Below are 25,252 nucleotides of genomic sequence, written 5' to 3'. Positions count from 1 at the left end.
TCGTGCAAAACAAACCAAGTTTGAGTTACTTTATGCGCAAAAGTGCCAAACACGCTTAAAACCCTTAAAATTGCATCTTAACACGTAATTTCTAGAATATGAATATAACTTTCAATTCTAACCACTTCAACATAATAATATATTCCAAATAGTGTCGTGTGCCATGTTTCGTGCAAAACAAACCAAGTTTGAGCTACTTAATGCGCAAAAGTGCCAAAATCGCTTAAAAACCAAAAAAATCGCAAATTAACACATAATTTCTATCATATGAATATCATTTTTAATTCTAACCACTTCAACACAATAATATATACAAAATAGCGTTGTGTGCCAAGTTTTGGGCAAAACAAACCAAGTTTGAGCTACTTTATGCGCGAAGGTGCCAAAAACACTTAACAACCCATAAAATCACAACTTAACACGTAATTTCTAGCATACAACTATGATTTTAAATTCTAACCACTTCAACACAATAACATATACCAAATAGTGTTGTGTGCCATGTTTCCTGCAATACAAACCAAGTTTGAGCTACTTTATTTGCAAAAGTGCCAAACACGCTTAAAAACCCTTAAAATTACAATTTAACACGTAATTTCTAGCATATGAATATGATTTTCAATTCTAACCACTTCATCAAAAAAATATATACCAAATAGTGTTGTGTGCATCGTTTCGTGCAAAACAAAACAAATTTGAGCTACTTTATAAGCAAAAGTGCCAAAAATGCTTGAAAGCCCTTAAAATCGCAACTTAACACGTAATTTCTAGCTTATTACTATGATTTTTGATTGTAACCACTTAAAAACAATAATATACATCAAGTGGTGTTGTGTGCCATGTTTCATGCAAAACCAACCAAGTTGGAGCTACTTTATGCGCAAAAGTGCCAAACACGCTTAAAAGCCCTTAAAATTGCAAAATTAACACGTAATTTCTAGTATATGACTTTCATATTCAATTCTAACCACTTTAACACAATAATATATATAGCAAATAGTGTTGTGTGCCAAGTTTCGTGCAAAACAATCCAAGTTTGAGCTACTTTTTGCGCAAAAGTGCCAAAAACACTTAAAAACCCATAAATCGCAACTTAAAACGTAATTTCCAGCATATCACTATGATATTCAATTCTAACCACTTCAACACAATAATATATACCAAATAGTGTTGTGTGCTAAGTTTCGTGCAAAACAATCCAAGTTTGAGCTAGTTTTTGCGCAAAAGTGCCAAAAACACATAAAAACCCATAAATCGCAACTTAACACGTAATTTCTAGCTTATGACTATGATATTCATTTCTAACCACTTCAACACAATAATATATACCAAATAGTGTTGTGTGCCAAGTGTCGTGCAAAACAAACAAAGTTTGAGTTACTTTATGCGCAAAAGTGCTAAACACGCTTAAAGCCCTTAAAATTGCAACTTAACACGTAATTTCTAGCATATGAATATAATTTTCAATTCTAACCACTTCAACATAATAATATATTCCAAATAGTGTTGTGTGCCAAGTTTCGTGCAAAACAAAGAAAGTTTAAGCTACTTTATGCGCAAAAGTGCTAAAATCGCTTATAAACCAAAAAAATCGCAACTTAATACGTAATTTCTATCATATGAATATGATTTTTAATTCTAACCACTTCAACACAATAATATATACAAAATAGCGTTGTGTGCCAAGTTTTGTGCAAAACAAACCAAGTTTGAGCTACTTTATGCGCGAAAGTGCCAAAAACACTTAACAACCCATAAAATCGCAACTTAACACGTAATTTCTAGCATACGACTAAGATTTTAAATTCTAACCACTTCAACACAATAACATATACCAAATAGTGTTGTGTGCCAAGTTTCCTGCAATACAAACCAAGTTTGAGCTACTTTATTTGCAAAAGTGCCAAACACGCTTAAAAACCCTTAAAATTACAATTTAACACGTAATTTCTAGCATATGAATATGATTTTCAATTCTAACCACTTCATTAAAAAAATATATACCAAATAGTGTTCTGTGCAAGGTTTCGTGCAAAACAAAACAAATTTGAGCTACTTTATAAGCAAAAGTGCCAAAAATGCTTGAAACCCCTTAAAATCGCAACCTAACACCTCTAGCATATGACTATGATTTTTTATTGTAACCACGTAAACACAATAATATACATCAAGTGGTGTTGTGTGCCATGTCTCGTGCAAAACAAACCAAGTTGGAGCTACTTTATGCTCAAAAGTGCCAAACACGCTTAAAACCCCTCAAAATTGCAAATTAACACGTAATTTCTGGTATAGGACTATCATATTCAATTCTAACCACTTCAACACAATAATATATATACCAAATAGTGTTGTGTGCCAAGTTTCGTGCAAAACAATCCAAGTTTGAGCTAGTTTTTGCGCAAAAGTGCCAAAAACACTTAAAAACCCATAAATCGCAACTTAACACGTAATTTCTAGCATATGACTATGATATTCAATTCTAACCACTTCAACACAATTATATATACCAAATAGTGTTGTGTGCCAAGTTTCGTGCAAAACAAACCAAGTTTGAGTTACTTTATGCGCAAAAGTGCCAAACACGCTTAAAACCCTTAAAATTGCATCTTAACACGTAATTTCTAGAATATGAATATAACTTTCAATTCTAACCACTTCAACATAATAATATATTCCAAATAGTGTCGTGTGCCATGTTTCGTGCAAAACAAACCAAGTTTGAGCTACTTAATGCGCAAAAGTGCCAAAATCGCTTAAAAACCAAAAAAATCGCAAATTAACACATAATTTCTATCATATGAATATCATTTTTAATTCTAACCACTTCAACACAATAATATATACAAAATAGCGTTGTGTGCCAAGTTTTGGGCAAAACAAACCAAGTTTGAGCTACTTTATGCGCGAAGGTGCCAAAAACACTTAACAACCCATAAAATCACAACTTAACACGTAATTTCTAGCATACAACTATGATTTTAAATTCTAACCACTTCAACACAATAACATATACCAAATAGTGTTGTGTGCCATGTTTCCTGCAATACAAACCAAGTTTGAGCTACTTTATTTGCAAAAGTGCCAAACACGCTTAAAAACCCTTAAAATTACAATTTAACACGTAATTTCTAGCATATGAATATGATTTTCAATTCTAACCACTTCATCAAAAAAATATATACCAAATAGTGTTGTGTGCATCGTTTCGTGCAAAACAAAACAAATTTGAGCTACTTTATAAGCAAAAGTGCCAAAAATGCTTGAAAGCCCTTAAAATCGCAACTTAACACGTAATTTCTAGCTTATTACTATGATTTTTGATTGTAACCACTTAAAAACAATAATATACATCAAGTGGTGTTGTGTGCCATGTTTCATGCAAAACCAACCAAGTTGGAGCTACTTTATGCGCAAAAGTGCCAAACACGCTTAAAAGCCCTTAAAATTGCAAAATTAACACGTAATTTCTAGTATATGACTTTCATATTCAATTCTAACCACTTTAACACAATAATATATATAGCAAATAGTGTTGTGTGCCAAGTTTCGTGCAAAACAATCCAAGTTTGAGCTACTTTTTGCGCAAAAGTGCCAAAAACACTTAAAAACCCATAAATCGCAACTTAAAACGTAATTTCCAGCATATCACTATGATATTCAATTCTAACCACTTCAACACAATAATATATACCAAATAGTGTTGTGTGCTAAGTTTCGTGCAAAACAATCCAAGTTTGAGCTAGTTTTTGCGCAAAAGTGCCAAAAACACATAAAAACCCATAAATCGCAACTTAACACGTAATTTCTAGCTTATGACTATGATATTCATTTCTAACCACCTCAACACAATAATATATACCAAATAGTGTTGTGTGCCAAGTGTCGTGCAAAACAAACAAAGTTTGAGTTACTTTATGCGCAAAAGTGCTAAACACGCTTAAAGCCCTTAAAATTGCAACTTAACACGTAATTTCTAGCATATGAATATAATTTTCAATTCTAACCACTTCAACATAATAATATATTCCAAATAGTGTTGTGTGCCAAGTTTCGTGCAAAACAAAGCAAGTTTAAGCTACTTTATGCGCAAAAGTGCTAAAATCGCTTATAAACCAAAAAAATCGCAACTTAATACGTAATTTCTATCATATGAATATGATTTTTAATTCTAACCACTTCAACACAATAATATATACAAAATAGCGTTGTGTGCCAAGTTTTGTGCAAAACAAACCAAGTTTGAGCTACTTTATGCGCGAAAGTGCCAAAAACACTTAACAACCCATAAAATCGCAACTTAACACGTAATTTCTAGCATACGACTAAGATTTTAAATTCTAACCACTTCAACACAATAATATATACCAAATAGTGTTGTGTGCCAAGTGTCGTGCAAAACAAACAAAGTTTGAGTTACTTTATGCGCAAAAGTGCTAAACACGCTTAAAGCCCTTAAAATTGCAACTTAACACGTAATTTCTAGCATATGAATATAATTTTCAATTCTAACCACTTCAACATAATAATATATTCCAAATAGTGTTGTGTGCCAAGTTTCGTGCAAAACAAAGCAAGTTTAAGCTACTTTATGCGCAAAAGTGCTAAAATCGCTTATAAACCAAAAAAATCGCAACTTAATACGTAATTTCTATCATATGAATATGATTTTTAATTCTAACCACTTCAACACAATAATATATACAAAATAGCGTTGTGTGCCAAGTTTTGTGCAAAACAAACCAAGTTTGAGCTACTTTATGCGCGAAAGTGCCAAAAACACTTAACAACCCATAAAATCGCAACTTAACACGTAATTTCTAGCATACGACTAAGATTTAAATTCTAACCACTTCAACACAATAACATATACCAAATAGTGTTGTGTGCCAAGTTTCCTGCAATACAAACCAAGTTTGAGCTACTTTATTTGCAAAAGTGCCAAACACGCTTAAAAACCCTTAAAATTACAATTTAACACGTAATTTCTAGCATATGAATATGATTTTCAATTCTAACCACTTCATTAAAAAAATATATACCAAATAGTGTTCTGTGCAAGGTTTCGTGCAAAACAAAACAAATTTGAGCTACTTTATAAGCAAAAGTGCCAAAAATGCTTGAAACCCCTTAAAATCGCAACCTAACACCTCTAGCATATGACTATGATTTTTTATTGTAACCACGTAAACACAATAATATACATCAAGTGGTGTTGTGTGCCATGTCTCGTGCAAAACAAACCAAGTTGGAGCTACTTTATGCGCAAAAGTGCCAAACACGCTTAAAACCCCTCAAAATTGCAAATTAACACGTAATTTCTGGTATAGGACTATCATATTCAATTCTAACCACTTCAACACAATAATATATATGACCAAATAGTGTTGTGTGCCAAGTTTCGTGCAAAACAATCCAAGTTTGAGCTAGTTTTTGCGCAAAAGTGCCAAAAACACTTAAAAACCCATAAATCGCAACTTAACACGTAATTTCTAGCATATGACTATGATATTCAATTCTAACCACTTCAACACAATTATATATACCAAATAGTGTTGTGTGCCAAGTTTCGTGCAAAACAAACCAAGTTTGAGTTACTTTATGCGCAAAAGTGCCAAACACGCTTAAAACCCTTAAAATTGCATCTTAACACGTAATTTCTAGAATATGAATATAACTTTCAATTCTAACCACTTCAACATAATAATATATTCCAAATAGTGTCGTGTGCCATGTTTCGTGCAAAACAAACCAAGTTTGAGCTACTTAATGCGCAAAAGTGCCAAAATCGCTTAAAAACCAAAAAAATCGCAAATTAACACATAATTTCTATCATATGAATATCATTTTAATTCTAACCACTTCAACACAATAATATATACAAAATAGCGTTGTGTGCCAAGTTTTGGGCAAAACAAACCAAGTTTGAGCTACTTTATGCGCGAAGGTGCCAAAAACACTTAACAACCCATAAAATCACAACTTAACACGTAATTTCTAGCATACAATTATGATTTTAAATTCTAACCACTTCAACACAATAACATATACCAAATAGTGTTGTGTGCCATGTTTCCTGCAATACAAACCAAGTTTGAGCTACTTTATTTGCAAAAGTGCCAAACACGCTTAAAAACCCTTAAAATTACAATTTAACACGTAATTTCTAGCATATGAATATGATTTTCAATTCTAACCACTTCATCAAAAAAATATATACCAAATAGTGTTGTGTGCATCGTTTCGTGCAAAACAAAACAAATTTGAGCTACTTTATAAGCAAAAGTGCCAAAAATGCTTGAAAGCCCTTAAAATCGCAACTTAACACGTAATTTCTAGCTTATTACTATGATTTTTGATTGTAACCACTTAAAAACAATAATATACATCAAGTGGTGTTGTGTGCCATGTTTCATGCAAAACCAACCAAGTTGGAGCTACTTTATGCGCAAAAGTGCCAAACACGCTTAAAAGCCCTTAAAATTGCAAAATTAACACGTAATTTCTAGTATATGACTTTCATATTCAATTCTAACCACTTTAACACAATAATATATATAGCAAATAGTGTTGTGTGCCAAGTTTCGTGCAAAACAATCCAAGTTTGAGCTACTTTTTGCGCAAAAGTGCCAAAAACACTTAAAAACCCATAAATCGCAACATAAAACGTAATTTCCAGCATATCACTATGATATTCAATTCTAACCACTTCAACACAATAATATATACCAAATAGTGTTGTGTGCTAAGTTTCGTGCAAAACAATCCAAGTTTGAGCTAGTTTTTGCGCAAAAGTGCCAAAAACACATAAAAACCCATAAATCGCAACTTAACACGTAATTTCTAGCTTATGATTATGATATTCATTTCTAACCACTTCAACACAATAATATATACCAAATAGTGTTGTGTGCCAAGTGTCGTGCAAAACAAACAAAGGTTTGAGTTACTTTATGCGCAAAAGTGCTAAACACGCTTAAAGCCCTTAAAATTGCAACTTAACACGTAATTTCTAGCATATGAATATAATTTTCAATTCTAACCACTTCAACATAATAATATATTCCAAATAGTGTTGTGTGCCAAGTTTCGTGCAAAACAAAGCAAGTTTAAGCTACTTTATGCGCAAAAGTGCTAAAATCGCTTATAAACCAAAAAAATCGCAACTTAATACGTAATTTCTATCATATGAATATGATTTTTAATTCTAACCACTTCAACACAATAACATATACAAAATAGCGTTGTGTGCCAAGTTTTGTGCAAAACAAACCAAGTTTGAGCTACTTTATGCGCGAAAGTGCCAAAAACACTTAACAACCCATAAAATCGCAACTTAACACGTGATTTCTAGCATACGACTAAGATTTTAAATTCTAACCACTTCAACACAATAACATATACCAAATAGTGTTGTGTGCCAAGTTTCCTGCAATACAAACCAAGTTTGAGCTACTTTATTTGCAAAAGTGCCAAACACGCTTAAAAACCCTTAAAATTACAATTTAACACGTAATTTCTAGCATATGAATATGATTTTCAATTCTAACCACTTCATTAAAAAAATATATACCAAATAGTGTTCTGTGCAAGGTTTCGTGCAAAACAAAACAAATTTGAGCTACTTTATAAGCAAAAGTGCCAAAAATGCTTGAAACCCCTTAAAATCGCAACCTAACACCTCTAGCATATGACTATGATTTTTTATTGTAACCACGTAAACACAATAATATACATCAAGTGGTGTTGTGTGCCATGTCTCGTGCAAAACAAACCAAGTTGGAGCTACTTTATGCGCAAAAGTGCCAAACACGCTTAAAACCCCTCAAAATTGCAAATTAACACGTAATTTTTGGTATAGGACTATCATATTCAATTCTAACCACTTCAACACAATAATATATATACCAAATAGTGTTGTGTGCCAAGTTTCGTGCAAAACAATCCAAGTTTGAGCTAGTTTTTGCGCAAAAGTGCCAAAAACACTTAAAAACCCATAAATCGCAACTTAACACGTAATTTCTAGCATATGACTATGATATTCAATTCTAACCACTTCAACACAATTATATATACCAAATAGTGTTGTGTGCCAAGTTTCGTGCAAAACAAACCAAGTTTGAGTTACTTTATGCGCAAAAGTGCCAAACACGCTTAAAACCCTTAAAATTGCATCTTAACACGTAATTTCTAGAATATGAATATAACTTTCAATTCTAACCACTTCAACATAATAATATATTCCAAATAGTGTCGTGTGCCATGTTTCGTGCAAAAAAAACAAGTTTGAGCTACTTAATGCGCAAAAGTGCCAAAATCGCTTAAAAACCAAAAAAATCGCAAATTAACACATAATTTCTATCATATGAATATCATTTTTAATTCTAACCACTTCAACACAATAATATATACAAAATAGCGTTGTGTGCCAAGTTTTGGGCAAAACAAACCAAGTTTGAGCTACTTTATGCGCGAAGGTGCCAAAAACACTTAACAACCCATAAAATCACAACTTAACACGTAATTTCTAGCATACAATTATGATTTTAAATTCTAACCACTTCAACACAATAACATATACCAAATAGTGTTGTGTGCCATGTTTCCTGCAATACAAACCAAGTTTGAGCTACTTTATTTGCAAAAGTGCCAAACACGCTTAAAAACCCTTAAAATTACAATTTAACACGTAATTTCTAGCATATGAATATGATTTTCAATTCTAACCACTTCATCAAAAAAATATATACCAAATAGTGTTGTGTGCATCGTTTCGTGCAAAACAAAACAAATTTGAGCTACTTTATAAGCAAAAGTGCCAAAAATGCTTGAAAGCCCTTAAAATCGCAACTTAACACGTAATTTCTAGCTTATTACTATGATTTTTGATTGTAACCACTTAAAAACAATAATATACATCAAGTGGTGTTGTGTGCCATGTTTCATGCAAAACCAACCAAGTTGGAGCTACTTTATGCGCAAAAGTGCCAAACACGCTTAAAAGCCCTTAAAATTGCAAAATTAACACGTAATTTCTAGTATATGACTTTCATATTCAATTCTAACCACTTTAACACAATAATATATATAGCAAATAGTGTTGTGTGCCAAGTTTCGTGCAAAACAATCCAAGTTTGAGCTACTTTTTGCGCAAAAGTGCCAAAAACACTTAAAAACCCATAAATCGCAACATAAAACGTAATTTCCAGCATATCACTATGATATTCAATTCTAACCACTTCAACACAATAATATATACCAAATAGTGTTGTGTGCTAAGTTTCGTGCAAAACAATCTAAGTTTGAGCTAGTTTTTGCGCAAAAGTGCCAAAAACACATTAAAACCCATAAATCGCAACTTAACACGTAATTTCTAGCTTATGACTATGATATTCATTTCTAACCACTTCAACACAATAATATATACCAAATAGTGTTGTGTGCCAAGTGTCGTGCAAAACAAACAAAGTTTGAGTTACTTTATGCGCAAAAGTGCTAAACACGCTTAAAGCCCTTAAAATTGCAACTTAACACGTAATTTCTAGCATATGAATATAATTTTCAATTCTAACCACTTCAACATAATAATATATTCCAAATAGTGTTGTGTGCCAAGTTTCGTGCAAAACAAAGCAAGTTTAAGCTACTTTATGCGCAAAAGTGCTAAAATCGCTTATAAACCAAAAAAATCGCAACTTAATACGTAATTTCTATCATATGAATATGATTTTTAATTCTAACCACTTCAACACAATAATATATACAAAATAGCGTTGTGTGCCAAGTTTTGTGCAAAACAAACCAAGTTTGAGCTACTTTATGCGCGAAAGTGCCAAAAACACTTAACAACCCATAAAATCGCAACTTAACACGTAATTTCTAGCATACGACTAAGATTTTAAATTCTAACCACTTCAACACAATAACATATACCAAATAGTGTTGTGTGCCAAGTTTCCTGCAATACAAACCAAGTTTGAGCTACTTTATTTGCAAAAGTGCCAAACACGCTTAAAAACCCTTAAAATTACAATTTAACACGTAATTTCTAGCATATGAATATGATTTTCAATTCTAACCACTTCATTAAAAAAATATATACCAAATAGTGTTCTGTGCAAGGTTTCGTGCAAAACAAAACAAATTTGAGCTACTTTATAAGCAAAAGTGCCAAAAATGCTTGAAACCCCTTAAAATCGCAACCTAACACCTCTAGCATATGACTATGATTTTTTATTGTAACCACGTAAACACAATAATATACATCAAGTGGTGTTGTGTGCCATGTCTCGTGCAAAACAAACCAAGTTGGAGCTACTTTATGCGCAAAAGTGCCAAATACGCTTAAAACCCCTCAAAATTGCAAATTAACACGTAATTTCTGGTATAGGACTATCATATTCAATTCTAACCACTTCAACACAATAATATATATACCAAATAGTGTTGTGTGCCAAGTTTCGTGCAAAACAATCCAAGTTTGAGCTAGTTTTTGCGCAAAAGTGCCAAAAACACTTAAAAACCCATAAATCGCAACTTTACACGTAATTTCTAGCATATGACTATGATATTCAATTCTAACCACTTCAACACAATTATATATACCAAATAGTGTTGTGTGCCAAGTTTCGTGCAAAACAAACCAAGTTTGAGTTACTTTATGCGCAAAAGTGCCAAACACGCTTAAAACCCTTAAAATTGCATCTTAACACGTAATTTCTAGAATATGAATATAACTTTCAATTCTAACCACTTCAACATAATAATATATTCCAAATAGTGTCGTGTGCCATGTTTCGTGCAAAACAAACCAAGTTTGAGCTACTTAATGCGCAAAAGTGCCAAAATCGCTTAAAAACCAAAAAAATCGCAAATTAACACATAATTTCTATCATATGAATATCATTTTTAATTCTAACCACTTCAACACAATAATATATACAAAATAGCGTTGTGTGCCAAGTTTTGGGCAAAACAAACCAAGTTTGAGCTACTTTATGCGCGAAGGTGCCAAAAACACTTAACAACCCATAAAATCACAACTTAACACGTAATTTCTAGCATACAACTATGATTTTAAATTCTAACCACTTCAACACAATAACATATACCAAATAGTGTTGTGTGCCATGTTTCCTGCAATACAAACCAAGTTTGAGCTACTTTATTTGCAAAAGTGCCAAACACGCTTAAAAACCCTTAAAATTACAATTTAACACGTAATTTCTAGCATATGAATATGATTTTCAATTCTAACCACTTCATCAAAAAAATATATACCAAATAGTGTTGTGTGCATCGTTTCGTGCAAAACAAAACAAATTTGAGCTACTTTATAAGCAAAAGTGCCAAAAATGCTTGAAAGCCCTTAAAATCGCAACTTAACACGTAATTTCTAGCTTATTACTATGATTTTTGATTGTACCACTTAAAAACAATAATATACATCAAGTGGTGTTGTGTGCCATGTTTCATGCAAAACCAACCAAGTTGGAGCTACTTTATGCGCAAAAGTGCCAAACACGCTTAAAAGCCCTTAAAATTGCAAAATTAACACGTAATTTCTAGTATATGACTTTCATATTCAATTCTAACCACTTTAACACAATAATATATATAGCAAATAGTGTTGTGTGCCAAGTTTCGTGCAAAACAATCCAAGTTTGAGCTACTTTTTGCGCAAAAGTGCCAAAAACACTTAAAAACCCATAAATCGCAACATAAAACGTAATTTCCAGCATATCACTATGATATTCAATTCTAACCACTTCAACACAATAATATATACCAAATAGTGTTGTGTGCTAAGTTTCGTGCAAAACAATCCAAGTTTGAGCTAGTTTTTGCGCAAAAGTGCCAAAAACACATAAAAACCCATAAATCGCAACTTAACACGTAATTTCTAGCTTATGACTATGATATTCATTTCTAACCACTTCAACACAATAATATATACCAAATAGTGTTGTGTGCCAAGTGTCGTGCAAAACAAACAAAGTTTGAGTTACTTTATGCGCAAAAGTGCTGAACACGCTTAAAGCCCTTAAAATTGCAACTTAACACGTAATTTCTAGCATATGAATATAATTTTCAATTCTAACCACTTCAACATAATAATATATTCCAAATAGTGTTGTGTGCCAAGTTTCGTGCAAAACAAAGCAAGTTTAAGCTACTTTATGCGCAAAAGTGCTAAAATCGCTTATAAACCAAAAAAATCGCAACTTAATACGTAATTTCTATCATATGAATATGATTTTTAATTCTAACCACTTCAACACAATAATATATACAAAATAGCGTTGTGTGCCAAGTTTTGTGCAAAACAAACCAAGTTTGAGCTACTTTATGCGCGAAAGTGCCAAAAACACTTAACAACCCATAAAATCGCAACTTAACACGTAATTTCTAGCATACGACTAAGATTTTAAATTCTAACCACTTCAACACAATAACATATACCAAATAGTGTTGTGTGCCAAGTTTCCTGCAATACAAACCAAGTTTGAGCTACTTTATTTGCAAAAGTGCCAAACACGCTTAAAAACCCTTAAAATTACAATTTAACACGTAATTTCTAGCATATGAATATGATTTTCAATTCTAACCACTTCATTACAAAAATATATACCAAATAGTGTTCTGTGCAAGGTTTCGTGCAAAACAAAACAAATTTGAGCTACTTTATAAGCAAAAGTGCCAAAAATGCTTGAAACCCCTTAAAATCGCAACCTAACACCTCTAGCATATGACTATGATTTTTTATTGTAACCACGTAAACACAATAATATACATCAAGTGGTGTTGTGTGCCATGTCTCGTGCAAAACAAACCAAGTTGGAGCTACTTTATGCGCAAAAGTGCCAAACACGCTTAAAACCCCTCAAAATTGCAAATTAACACGTAATTTCTGGTATAGGACTATCATATTCAATTCTAACCACTTCAACACAATTATATATACCAAATAGTGTTGTGTGCCAAGTTTCGTGCAAAACAAACCAAGTTTGAGTTACTTTATGCGCAAAAGTGCCAAACACGCTTAAAACCCTTAAAATTGCATCTTAACACGTAATTTCTAGAATATGAATATAACTTTCAATTCTAACCACTTCAACATAATAATATATTCCAAATAGTGTCGTGTGCCATGTTTCGTGCAAAACAAACCAAGTTTGAGCTACTTAATGCGCAAAAGTGCAAAAATCGCTTAAAAACCAAAAAAATCGCAAATTAACACATAATTTCTATCATATGAATATCATTTTTAATTCTAACCACTTCAACACAATAATATATACAAAATAGCGTTGTGTGCCAAGTTTTGGGCAAAACAAACCAAGTTTGAGCTACTTTATGCGCGAAGGTGCCAAAAACACTTAACAACCCATAAAATCACAACTTAACACGTAATTTCTAGCATACAATTATGATTTTAAATTCTAACCACTTCAACACAATAACATATACCAAATAGTGTTGTGTGCCATGTTTCCTGCAATACAAACCAAGTTTGAGCTACTTTATTTGCAAAAGTGCCAAACACGCTTAAAAACCCTTAAAATTACAATTTAACACGTAATTTCTAGCATATGAATATGATTTTCAATTCTAACCACTTCATCAAAAAAATATATACCAAATAGTGTTGTGTGCATCGTTTCGTGCAAAACAAAACAAATTTGAGCTACTTTATAAGCAAAAGTGCCAAAAATGCTTGAAAGCCCTTAAAATCGCAACTTAACACGTAATTTCTAGCTTATTACTATGATTTTTGATTGTAACCACTTAAAAACAATAATATACATCAAGTGGTGTTGTGTGCCATGTTTCATGCAAAACCAACCAAGTTGGAGCTACTTTATGCGCAAAAGTGCCAAACACGCTTAAAAGCCCTTAAAATTGCAAAATTAACACGTAATTTCTAGTATATGACTTTCATATTCAATTCTAACCACTTTAACACAATAATATATATAGCAAATAGTGTTGTGTGCCAAGTTTCGTGCAAAACAATCCAAGTTTGAGCTACTTTTTGCGCAAAAGTGCCAAAAACACTTAAAAACCCATAAATCGCAACATAAAACGTAATTTCCAGCATATCACTATGATATTCAATTCTAACCACTTCAACACAATAATATATACCAAATAGTGTTGTGTGCTAAGTTTCGTGCAAAACAATCCAAGTTTGAGCTAGTTTTTGCGCAAAAGTGCCAAAAACACATAAAAACCCATAAATCGCAACTTAACACGTAATTTCTAGCTTATGACTATGATATTCATTTCTAACCACTTCAACACAACAATATATACCAAATAGTGTTGTGTGCCAAGTGTCGTGCAAAACAAACAAAGTTTGAGTTACTTTATGCGCAAAAGTGCTAAACACGCTTAAAGCCCTTAAAATTGCAACTTAACACGTAATTTCTAGCATATGAATATAATTTTCAATTCTAACCACTTCAACATAATAATATATTCCAAATAGTGTTGTGTGCCAAGTTTCGTGCAAAACAAAGCAAGTTTAAGCTACTTTATGCGCAAAAGTGCTAAAATCGCTTATAAACCAAAAAAATCGCAACTTAATACGTAATTTCTATCATATGAATATGATTTTTAATTCTAACCACTTCAACACAATAATATATACAAAATAGCGTTGTGTGCCAAGTTTTGTGCAAAACAAACCAAGTTTGAGCTACTTTATGCGCGAAAGTGCCAAAAACACTTAACAACCCATAAAATCGCAACTTAACACGTAATTTCTAGCATACGACTAAGATTTTAAATTCTAACCACTTCAACACAATAACATATACCAAATAGTGTTGTGTGCCAAGTTTCCTGCAATACAAACCAAGTTTGAGCTACTTTATTTGCAAAAGTGCCAAACACGCTTAAAAACCCTTAAAATTACAATTTAACACGTAATTTCTAGCATATGAATATGATTTTCAATTCTAACCACTTTATTAAAAAAATATATACCAAATAGTGTTCTGTGCAAGGTTTCGTGCAAAACAAAACAAATTTGAGCTACTTTATAAGCAAAAGTGCCAAAAATGCTTGAAACCCCTTAAAATCGCAACCTAACACCTCTAGCATATGACTATGATTTTTTATTGTAACCACGTAAACACAATAATATACATCAAGTGGTGTTGTGTGCCATGTCTCGTGCAAAACAAACCAAGTTGGAGCTACTTTATGCGCAAAAGTGCCAAACACGCTTAAAACCCCTCAAAATTGCAAATTAACACGTAATTTCTAGTATAGGACTATCATATTCAATTCTAACCACTTCAACACAATAATATATATACAAAATAGTGTTGTGTGCCAAGTTTCGTGCAAAACAATCCAAGTTTGAGCTAGTTTTTGCGCAAAAGTGCCAAAAACACTTAAAAACCCAAAAATCGCAACTTAACACGTAATTTCTAGCATATGACTATGATATTCAATTCTAACCACTTCAACACAATTATATATACCAAATAGTGTTGTGTGCCAAGTTTCGTGCAAAACAAACCAAGTTTGAGTTACTTTATGCGCAAAAGTGCCAAACACGCTTAAAACCCTTAAAATTGCATCTTAACACGTAATTTCTAGAATATGAATATAACTTTCAATTCTAACCACTTCAACATAATAATATATTCCAAATAGTGTCGTGTGCCATGTTTCGTGCAAAACAAACCAAGTTTGAGCTACTTAATGCGCAAAAGTGCCAAAATCGCTTAAAAACCAAAAAAATCGCAAATTAACACATAATTTCTATCATATGAATATCATTTTTAATTCTAACCACTTCAACACAATAATATATACAAAATAGCGTTGTGTGCCAAGTTTTGGGCAAAACAAACCAAGTTTGAGCTACTTTATGCGCGAAGGTGCCAAAAACACTTAACAACCCATAAAATCACAACTTAACACGTAATTTCTAGCATACAACTATGATTTTAAATTCTAACCACTTCAACACAATAACATATACCAAATAGTGTTGTGTGCCATGTTTCCTGCAATACAAACCAAGTTTGAGCTACTTTATTTGCAAAAGTGCCAAACACGCTTAAAAACCCTTAAAATTACAATTTAACACGTAATTTCTAGCATATGAATATGATTTTCAATTCTAACCACTTCATTAAAAAAATATATACCAAATAGTGTTCTGTGCAAGGTTTCGTGCAAAACAAAACAAATTTGAGCTACTTTATAAGCAAAAGTGCCAAAAATGCTTGAAACCCCTTAAAATCGCAACCTAACACCTCTAGCATATGACTATGATTTTTTATTGTAACCACGTAAACACAATAATATACATCAAGTGGTGTTGTGTGCCATGTCTCGTGCAAAACAAACCAAGTTGGAGCTACTTTATGCGCAAAAGTGCCAAATACGCTTAAAACCCCTCAAAATTGCAAATTAACACGTAATTTCTGGTATAGGACTATCATATTCAATTCTAACCACTTCAACACAATAATATATATACCAAATAGTGTTGTGTGCCAAGTTTCGTGCAAAACAATCCAAGTTTGAGCTAGTTTTTGCGCAAAAGTGCCAAAAACACTTAAAAACCCATAAATCGCAACTTTACACGTAATTTCTAGCATATGACTATGATATTCAATTCTAACCACTTCAACACAATTATATATACCAAATAGTGTTGTGTGCCAAGTTTCGTGCAAAACAAACCAAGTTTGAGTTACTTTATGCGCAAAAGTGCCAAACACGCTTAAAACCCTTAAAATTGCATCTTAACACGTAATTTCTAGAATATGAATATAACTTTCAATTCTAACCACTTCAACATAATAATATATTCCAAATAGTGTCGTGTGCCATGTTTCGTGCAAAACAAACCAAGTTTGAGCTACTTAATGCGCAAAAGTGCCAAAATCGCTTAAAAACCAAAAAAATCGCAAATTAACACATAATTTCTATCATATGAATATCATTTTTAATTCTAACCACTTCAACACAATAATATATACAAAATAGCGTTGTGTGCCAAGTTTTGGGCAAAACAAACCAAGTTTGAGCTACTTTATGCGCGAAGGTGCCAAAAACACTTAACAACCCATAAAATCACAACTTAACACGTAATTTCTAGCATACAACTATGATTTTAAATTCTAACCACTTCAACACAATAACATATACCAAATAGTGTTGTGTGCCATGTTTCCTGCAATACAAACCAAGTTTGAGCTACTTTATTTGCAAAAGTGCCAAACACGCTTAAAAACCCTTAAAATTACAATTTAACACGTAATTTCTAGCATATGAATATGATTTTCAATTCTAACCACTTCATCAAAAAAATATATACCAAATAGTGTTGTGTGCATCGTTTCGTGCAAAACAAAACAAATTTGAGCTACTTTATAAGCAAAAGTGCCAAAAATGCTTGAAAGCCCTTAAAATCGCAACTTAACACGTAATTTCTAGCTTATTACTATGATTTTTGATTGTACCACTTAAAAACAATAATATACATCAAGTGGTGTTGTGTGCCATGTTTCATGCAAAACCAACCAAGTTGGAGCTACTTTATGCGCAAAAGTGCCAAACACGCTTAAAAGCCCTTAAAATTGCAAAATTAACACGTAATTTCTAGTATATGACTTTCATATTCAATTCTAACCACTTTAACACAATAATATATATAGCAAATAGTGTTGTGTGCCAAGTTTCGTGCAAAACAATCCAAGTTTGAGCTACTTTTTGCGCAAAAGTGCCAAAAACACTTAAAAACCCATAAATCGCAACATAAAACGTAATTTCCAGCATATCACTATGATATTCAATTCTAACCACTTCAACACAATAATATATACCAAATAGTGTTGTGTGCTAAGTTTCGTGCAAAACAATCCAAGTTTGAGCTAGTTTTTGCGCAAAAGTGCCAAAAACACATAAAAACCCATAAATCGCAACTTAACACGTAATTTCTAGCTTATGACTATGATATTCATTTCTAACCACTTCAACACAATAATATATACCAAATAGTGTTGTGTGCCAAGTGTCGTGCAAAACAAACAAAGTTTGAGTTACTTTATGCGCAAAAGTGCTGAACACGCTTAAAGCCCTTAAAATTGCAACTTAACACGTAATTTCTAGCATATGAATATAATTTTCAATTCTAACCACTTCAACATAATAATATATTCCAAATAGTGTTGTGTGCCAAGTTTCGTGCAAAACAAAGCAAGTTTAAGCTACTTTATGCGCAAAAGTGCTAAAATCGCTTATAAACCAAAAAAAATCGCAACTTAATACGTAATTTCTATCATATGAATATGATTTTTAATTCTAACCACTTCAACACAATAATATATACAAAATAGCGTTGTGTGCCAAGTTTTGTGCAAAACAAACCAAGTTTGAGCTACTTTATGCGCGAAAGTGCCAAAAACACTTAACAACCCATAAAATCGCAACTTAACACGTAATTTCTAGCATACGACTAAGATTTTAAATTCTAACCACTTCAACACAATAACATATACCAAATAGTGTTGTGTGCCAAGTTTCCTGCAATACAAACCAAGTTTGAGCTACTTTATTTGCAAAAGTGCCAAACACGCTTAAAAACCCTTAAAATTACAATTTAACACGTAATTTCTAGCATATGAATATGATTTTCAATTCTAACCACTTCATTACAAAAATATATACCAAATAGTGTTCTGTGCAAGGTTTCGTGCAAAACAAAACAAATTTGAGCTACTTTATAAGCAAAAGTGCCAAAAATGCTTGAAACCCCTTAAAATCGCAACCTAACACCTCTAGCATATGACTATGATTTTTTATTGTAACCACGTAAACACAATAATATACATCAAGTGGTGTTGTGTGCCATGTCTCGTGCAAAACAAACCAAGTTGGAGCTACTTTATGCGCAAAAGTGCCAAACACGCTTAAAACCCCTCAAAATTGCAAATTAACACGTAATTTCTGGTATAGGACTATCATATTCAATTCTAACCACTTCAACACAATTATATATACCAAATAGTGTTGTGTGCCAAGTTTCGTGCAAAACAAACCAAGTTTGAGTTACTTTATGCGCAAAAGTGCCAAACACGCTTAAAACCCTTAAAATTGCATCTTAACACGTAATTTCTAGAATATGAATATAACTTTCAATTCTAACCACTTCAACATAATAATATATTCCAAATAGTGTCGTGTGCCATGTTTCGTGCAAAACAAACCAAGTTTGAGCTACTTAATGCGCAAAAGTGCAAAAATCGCTTAAAAACCAAAAAAATCGCAAATTAACACATAATTTCTATCATATGAATATCATTTTTAATTCTAACCACTTCAACACAATAATATATACAAAATAGCGTTGTGTGCCAAGTTTTGGGCAAAACAAACCAAGTTTGAGCTACTTTATGCGCGAAGGTGCCAAAAACACTTAACAACCCATAAAATCACAACTTAACACGTAATTTCTAGCATACAATTATGATTTTAAATTCTAACCACTTCAACACAATAACATATACCAAATAGTGTTGTGTGCCATGTTTCCTGCAATACAAACCAAGTTTGAGCTACTTTATTTGCAAAAGTGCCAAACACGCTTAAAAACCCTTAAAATTACAATTTAACACGTAATTTCTAGCATATGAATATGATTTTCAATTCTAACCACTTCATCAAAAAAATATATACCAAATAGTGTTGTGTGCATCGTTTCGTGCAAAACAAAACAAATTTGAGCTACTTTATAAGCAAAAGTGCCAAAAATGCTTGAAAGCCCTTAAAATCGCAACTTAACACGTAATTTCTAGCTTATTACTATGATTTTTGATTGTAACCACTTAAAAACAATAATATACATCAAGTGGTGTTGTGTGCCATGTTTCATGCAAAACCAACCAAGTTGGAGCTACTTTATGCGCAAAAGTGCCAAACACGCTTAAAAGCCCTTAAAATTGCAAAATTAACACGTAATTTCTAGTATATGACTTTCATATTCAATTCTAACCACTTTAACACAATAATATATATAGCAAATAGTGTTGTGTGCCAAGTTTCGTGCAAAACAATCCAAGTTTGAGCTACTTTTTGCGCAAAAGTGCCAAAAACACTTAAAAACCCATAAATCGCAACATAAAACGTAATTTCCAGCATATCACTATGATATTCAATTCTAACCACTTCAACACAATAATATATACCAAATAGTGTTGTGTGCTAAGTTTCGTGCAAAACAATCCAAGTTTGAGCTAGTTTTTGCGCAAAAGTGCCAAAAACACATAAAAACCCATAAATCGCAACTTAACACGTAATTTCTAGCTTATGACTATGATATTCATTTCTAACCACTTCAACACAACAATATATACCAAATAGTGTTGTGTGCCAAGTGTCGTGCAAAACAAACAAAGTTTGAGTTACTTTATGCGCAAAAGTGCTAAACACGCTTAAAGCCCTTAAAATTGCAACTTAACACGTAATTTCTAGCATATGAATATAATTTTCAATTCTAACCACTTCAACATAATAATATATTCCAAATAGTGTTGTGTGCCAAGTTTCGTGCAAAACAAAGCAAGTTTAAGCTACTTTATGCGCAAAAGTGCTAAAATCGCTTATAAACCAAAAAAATCGCAACTTAATACGTAATTTCTATCATATGAATATGATTTTTAATTCTAACCACTTCAACACAATAATATATACAAAATAGCGTTGTGTGCCAAGTTTTGTGCAAAACAAACCAAGTTTGAGCTACTTTATGCGCGAAAGTGCCAAAAACACTTAACAACCCATAAAATCGCAACTTAACACGTAATTTCTAGCATACGACTAAGATTTTAAATTCTAACCACTTCAACACAATAACATATACCAAATAGTGTTGTGTGCCAAGTTTCCTGCAATACAAACCAAGTTTGAGCTACTTTATTTGCAAAAGTGCCAAACACGCTTAAAAACCCTTAAAATTACAATTTAACACGTAATTTCTAGCATATGAATATGATTTTCAATTCTAACCACTTTATTAAAAAAATATATACCAAATAGTGTTCTGTGCAAGGTTTCGTGCAAAACAAAACAAATTTGAGCTACTTTATAAGCAAAAGTGCCAAAAATGCTTGAAACCCCTTAAAATCGCAACCTAACACCTCTAGCATATGACTATGATTTTTTATTGTAACCACGTAAACACAATAATATACATCAAGTGGTGTTGTGTGCCATGTCTCGTGCAAAACAAACCAAGTTGGAGCTACTTTATGCGCAAAAGTGCCAAACACGCTTAAAACCCCTCAAAATTGCAAATTAACACGTAATTTCTAGTATAGGACTATCATATTCAATTCTAACCACTTCAACACAATAATATATATACAAAATAGTGTTGTGTGCCAAGTTTCGTGCAAAACAATCCAAGTTTGAGCTAGTTTTTGCGCAAAAGTGCCAAAAACACTTAAAAACCCAAAAATCGCAACTTAACACGTAATTTCTAGCATATGACTATGATATTCAATTCTAACCACTTCAACACAATTATATATACCAAATAGTGTTGTGTGCCAAGTTTCGTGCAAAACAAACCAAGTTTGAGTTACTTTATGCGCAAAAGTGCCAAACACGCTTAAAACCCTTAAAATTGCATCTTAACACGTAATTTCTAGAATATGAATATAACTTTCAATTCTAACCACTTCAACATAATAATATATTCCAAATAGTGTCGTGTGCCATGTTTCGTGCAAAACAAACCAAGTTTGAGCTACTTAATGCGCAAAAGTGCCAAAATCGCTTAAAAACCAAAAAAATCGCAAATTAACACATAATTTCTATCATATGAATATCATTTTTAATTCTACACTTCAACACAATAATATATACAAAATAGCGTTGTGTGCCAAGTTTTGGGCAAAACAAACCAAGTTTGAGCTACTTTATGCGCGAAGGTGCCAAAAACACTTAACAACCCATAAAATCACAACTTAACACGTAATTTCTAGCATACAACTATGATTTTAAATTCTAACCACTTCAACACAATAACATATACCAAATAGTGTTGTGTGCCATGTTTCCTGCAATACAAACCAAGTTTGAGCTACTTTATTTGCAAAAGTGCCAAACACGCTTAAAAACCCTTAAAATTACAATTTAACACGTAATTTCTAGCATATGAATATGATTTTCAATTCTAACCACTTCATCAAAAAAATATATTACCAAATAGTGTTGTGTGCATCGTTTCGTGCAAAATAAAACAAATTTGAGCTACTTTATAAGCAAAAGTGCCAAAAATGCTTGAAAGCCCTTAAAATCGCAACTTAACACGTAATTTCTAGCTTATTACTATGATTTTTGATTGTAACCACTTAAAAAACAATAATATACATCAAGTGGTGTTGTGTGCCATGTTTCATGCAAAACCAACCAAGTTGGAGCTACTTTATGCGCAAAAGTGCCAAACACGCTTAAAAGCCCTTAAAATTGCAAAATTAACACGTAATTTCTAGTATATGACTTTCATATTCAATTCTAACCACTTTAACACAATAATATATATAGCAAATAGTGTTGTGTGCCAAGTTTCGTGCAAAACAATCCAAGTTTGAGCTACTTTTTGCGCAAAAGTGCCAAAAACACTTAAAAACCCATAAATCGCAACTTAAAACGTAATTTCCAGCATATCACTATGATATTCAATTCTAACCACTTCAACACAATAATATATACCAAATAGTGTTGTGTGCTAAGTTTCGTGCAAAACAATCCAAGTTTGAGCTAGTTTTTGCGCAAAAGTGCCAAAAACACATAAAAACCCATAAATCGCAACTTAACACGTAATTTCTAGCTTATGACTATGATATTCATTTCTAACCACTTCAACACAATAATATATACCAAATAGTGTTGTGTGCCAAGTGTCGTGCAAAACAAACAAAGTTTGAGTTACTTTATGCGCAAAAGTGCTAAACACGCTTAAAGCCCTTAAAATTGCAACTTAACACGTAATTTCTAGCATATGAATATAATTTTCAATTCTAACCACTTCAACATAATAATATATTCCAAATAGTGTTGTGTGCCAAGTTTCGTGCAAAACAAAGCAAGTTTAAGCTACTTTATGCGCAAAAGTGCTAAAATCGCTTATAAACCAAAAAAATCGCAACTTAATACGTAATTTCTATCATATGAATATGATTTTTAATTCTAACCACTTCAACACAATAATATATACAAAATAGCGTTGTGTGCCAAGTTTTGTGCAAAACAAACCAAGTTTGAGCTACTTTATGCGCGAAAGTGCCAAAAACACTTAACAACCCATAAAATCGCAACTTAACACGTAATTTCTAGCATACGACTAAGATTTCAAATTCTAACCACTTCAACACAATAACATATACCAAATAGTGTTGTGTGCCAAGTTTCCTGCAATACAAACCAAGTTTGAGCTACTTTATTTGCAAAAGTGCCAAACACGCTTAAAAACCCTTAAAATTACAATTTAACACGTAATTTCTAGCATATGAATATGATTTTCAATTCTAACCACTTCATTAAAAAAATATATACCAAATAGTGTTCTGTGCAAGGTTTCGTGCAAAACAAAACAAATTTGAGCTACTTTATAAGCAAAAGTGCCAAAAATGCTTGAAACCCCTTAAAATCGCAACCTAACACCTCTAGCATATGACTATGATTTTTTATTGTAACCACGTAAACACAATAATATACATCAAGTGGTGTTGTGTGCCATGTCTCGTGCAAAACAAACCAAGTTGGAGCTACTTTATGCTCAAAAGTGCCAAACACGCTTAAAACCCCTCAAAATTGCAAATTAACACGTAATTTCTGGTATAGGACTATCATATTCAATTCTAACCACTTCAACACAATAATATATATACCAAATAGTGTTGTGTGCCAAGTTTCGTGCAAAACAATCCAAGTTTGCGCTAGTTTTTGCGCAAAAGTGCCAAAAACACTTAAAAACCCATAAATCGCAACTTAACACGTAATTTCTAGCATATGACTATGATATTCAATTCTAACCACTTCAACACAATTATATATACCAAATAGTGTTGTGTGCCAAGTTTCGTGCAAAACAAACCAAGTTTGAGTTACTTTATGCGCAAAAGTGCCAAACACGCTTAAAACCCTTAAAATTGCATCTTAACACGTAATTTCTAGAATATGAATATAACTTTCAATTCTAACCACTTCAACATAATAATATATTTCAAATAGTGTCGTGTGCCATGTTTCGTGCAAAACAAACCAAGTTTGAGCTACTTAATGCGCAAAAGTGCCAAAATCGCTTAAAAACCAAAAAAATCGCAAATTAACACATAATTTCTATCATATGAATATCATTTTTAATTCTAACCACTTCAACACAATAATATATACAAAATAGCGTTGTGTGCCAAGTTTTGGGCAAAACAAACCAAGTTTGAGCTACTTTATGCGCGAAGGTGCCAAAAACACTTAACAACCCATAAAATCACAACTTAACACGTAATTTCTAGCATACAACTATGATTTTAAATTCTAACCACTTCAACACAATAACATATACCAAATAGTGTTGTGTGCCATGTTTCCTGCAATACAAACCAAGTTTGAGCTACTTTATTTGCAAAAGTGCCAAACACGCTTAAAAACCCTTAAAATTACAATTTAACACGTAATTTCTAGCATATGAATATGATTTTCAATTCTAACCACTTCATCAAAAAAATATATACCAAATAGTGTTGTGTGCATCGTTTCGTGCAAAATAAAACAAATTTGAGCTACTTTATAAGCAAAAGTGCCAAAAATGCTTGAAAGCCCTTAAAATCGCAACTTAACACGTAATTTCTAGCTTATTACTATGATTTTTGATTGTAACCACTTAAAAACAATAATATACATCAAGTGGTGTTGTGTGCCATGTTTCATGCAAAACCAACCAAGTTGGAGCTACTTTATGCGCAAAAGTGCCAAACACGCTTAAAAGCCCTTAAAATTGCAAAATTAACACGTAATTTCTAGTATATGACTTTCATATTCAATTCTAACCACTTTAACACAATAATATATATAGCAAATAGTGTTGTGTGCCAAGTTTCGTGCAAAACAATCCAAGTTTGAGCTACTTTTTGCGCAAAAGTGCCAAAAACACTTAAAAACCCATAAATCGCAACTTAAAACGTAATTTCCAGCATATCACTATGATATTCAATTCTAACCA

This window comes from Amaranthus tricolor, chromosome 5, assembly GCF_026212465.1.
Source record: "Amaranthus tricolor cultivar Red isolate AtriRed21 chromosome 5, ASM2621246v1, whole genome shotgun sequence".
NCBI lineage: Eukaryota > Viridiplantae > Streptophyta > Magnoliopsida > Caryophyllales > Amaranthaceae > Amaranthus > Amaranthus tricolor.
The sequence above is the reverse complement of the archived record's forward strand: the minus strand, read 5'-3'. Positions refer to the sequence as shown.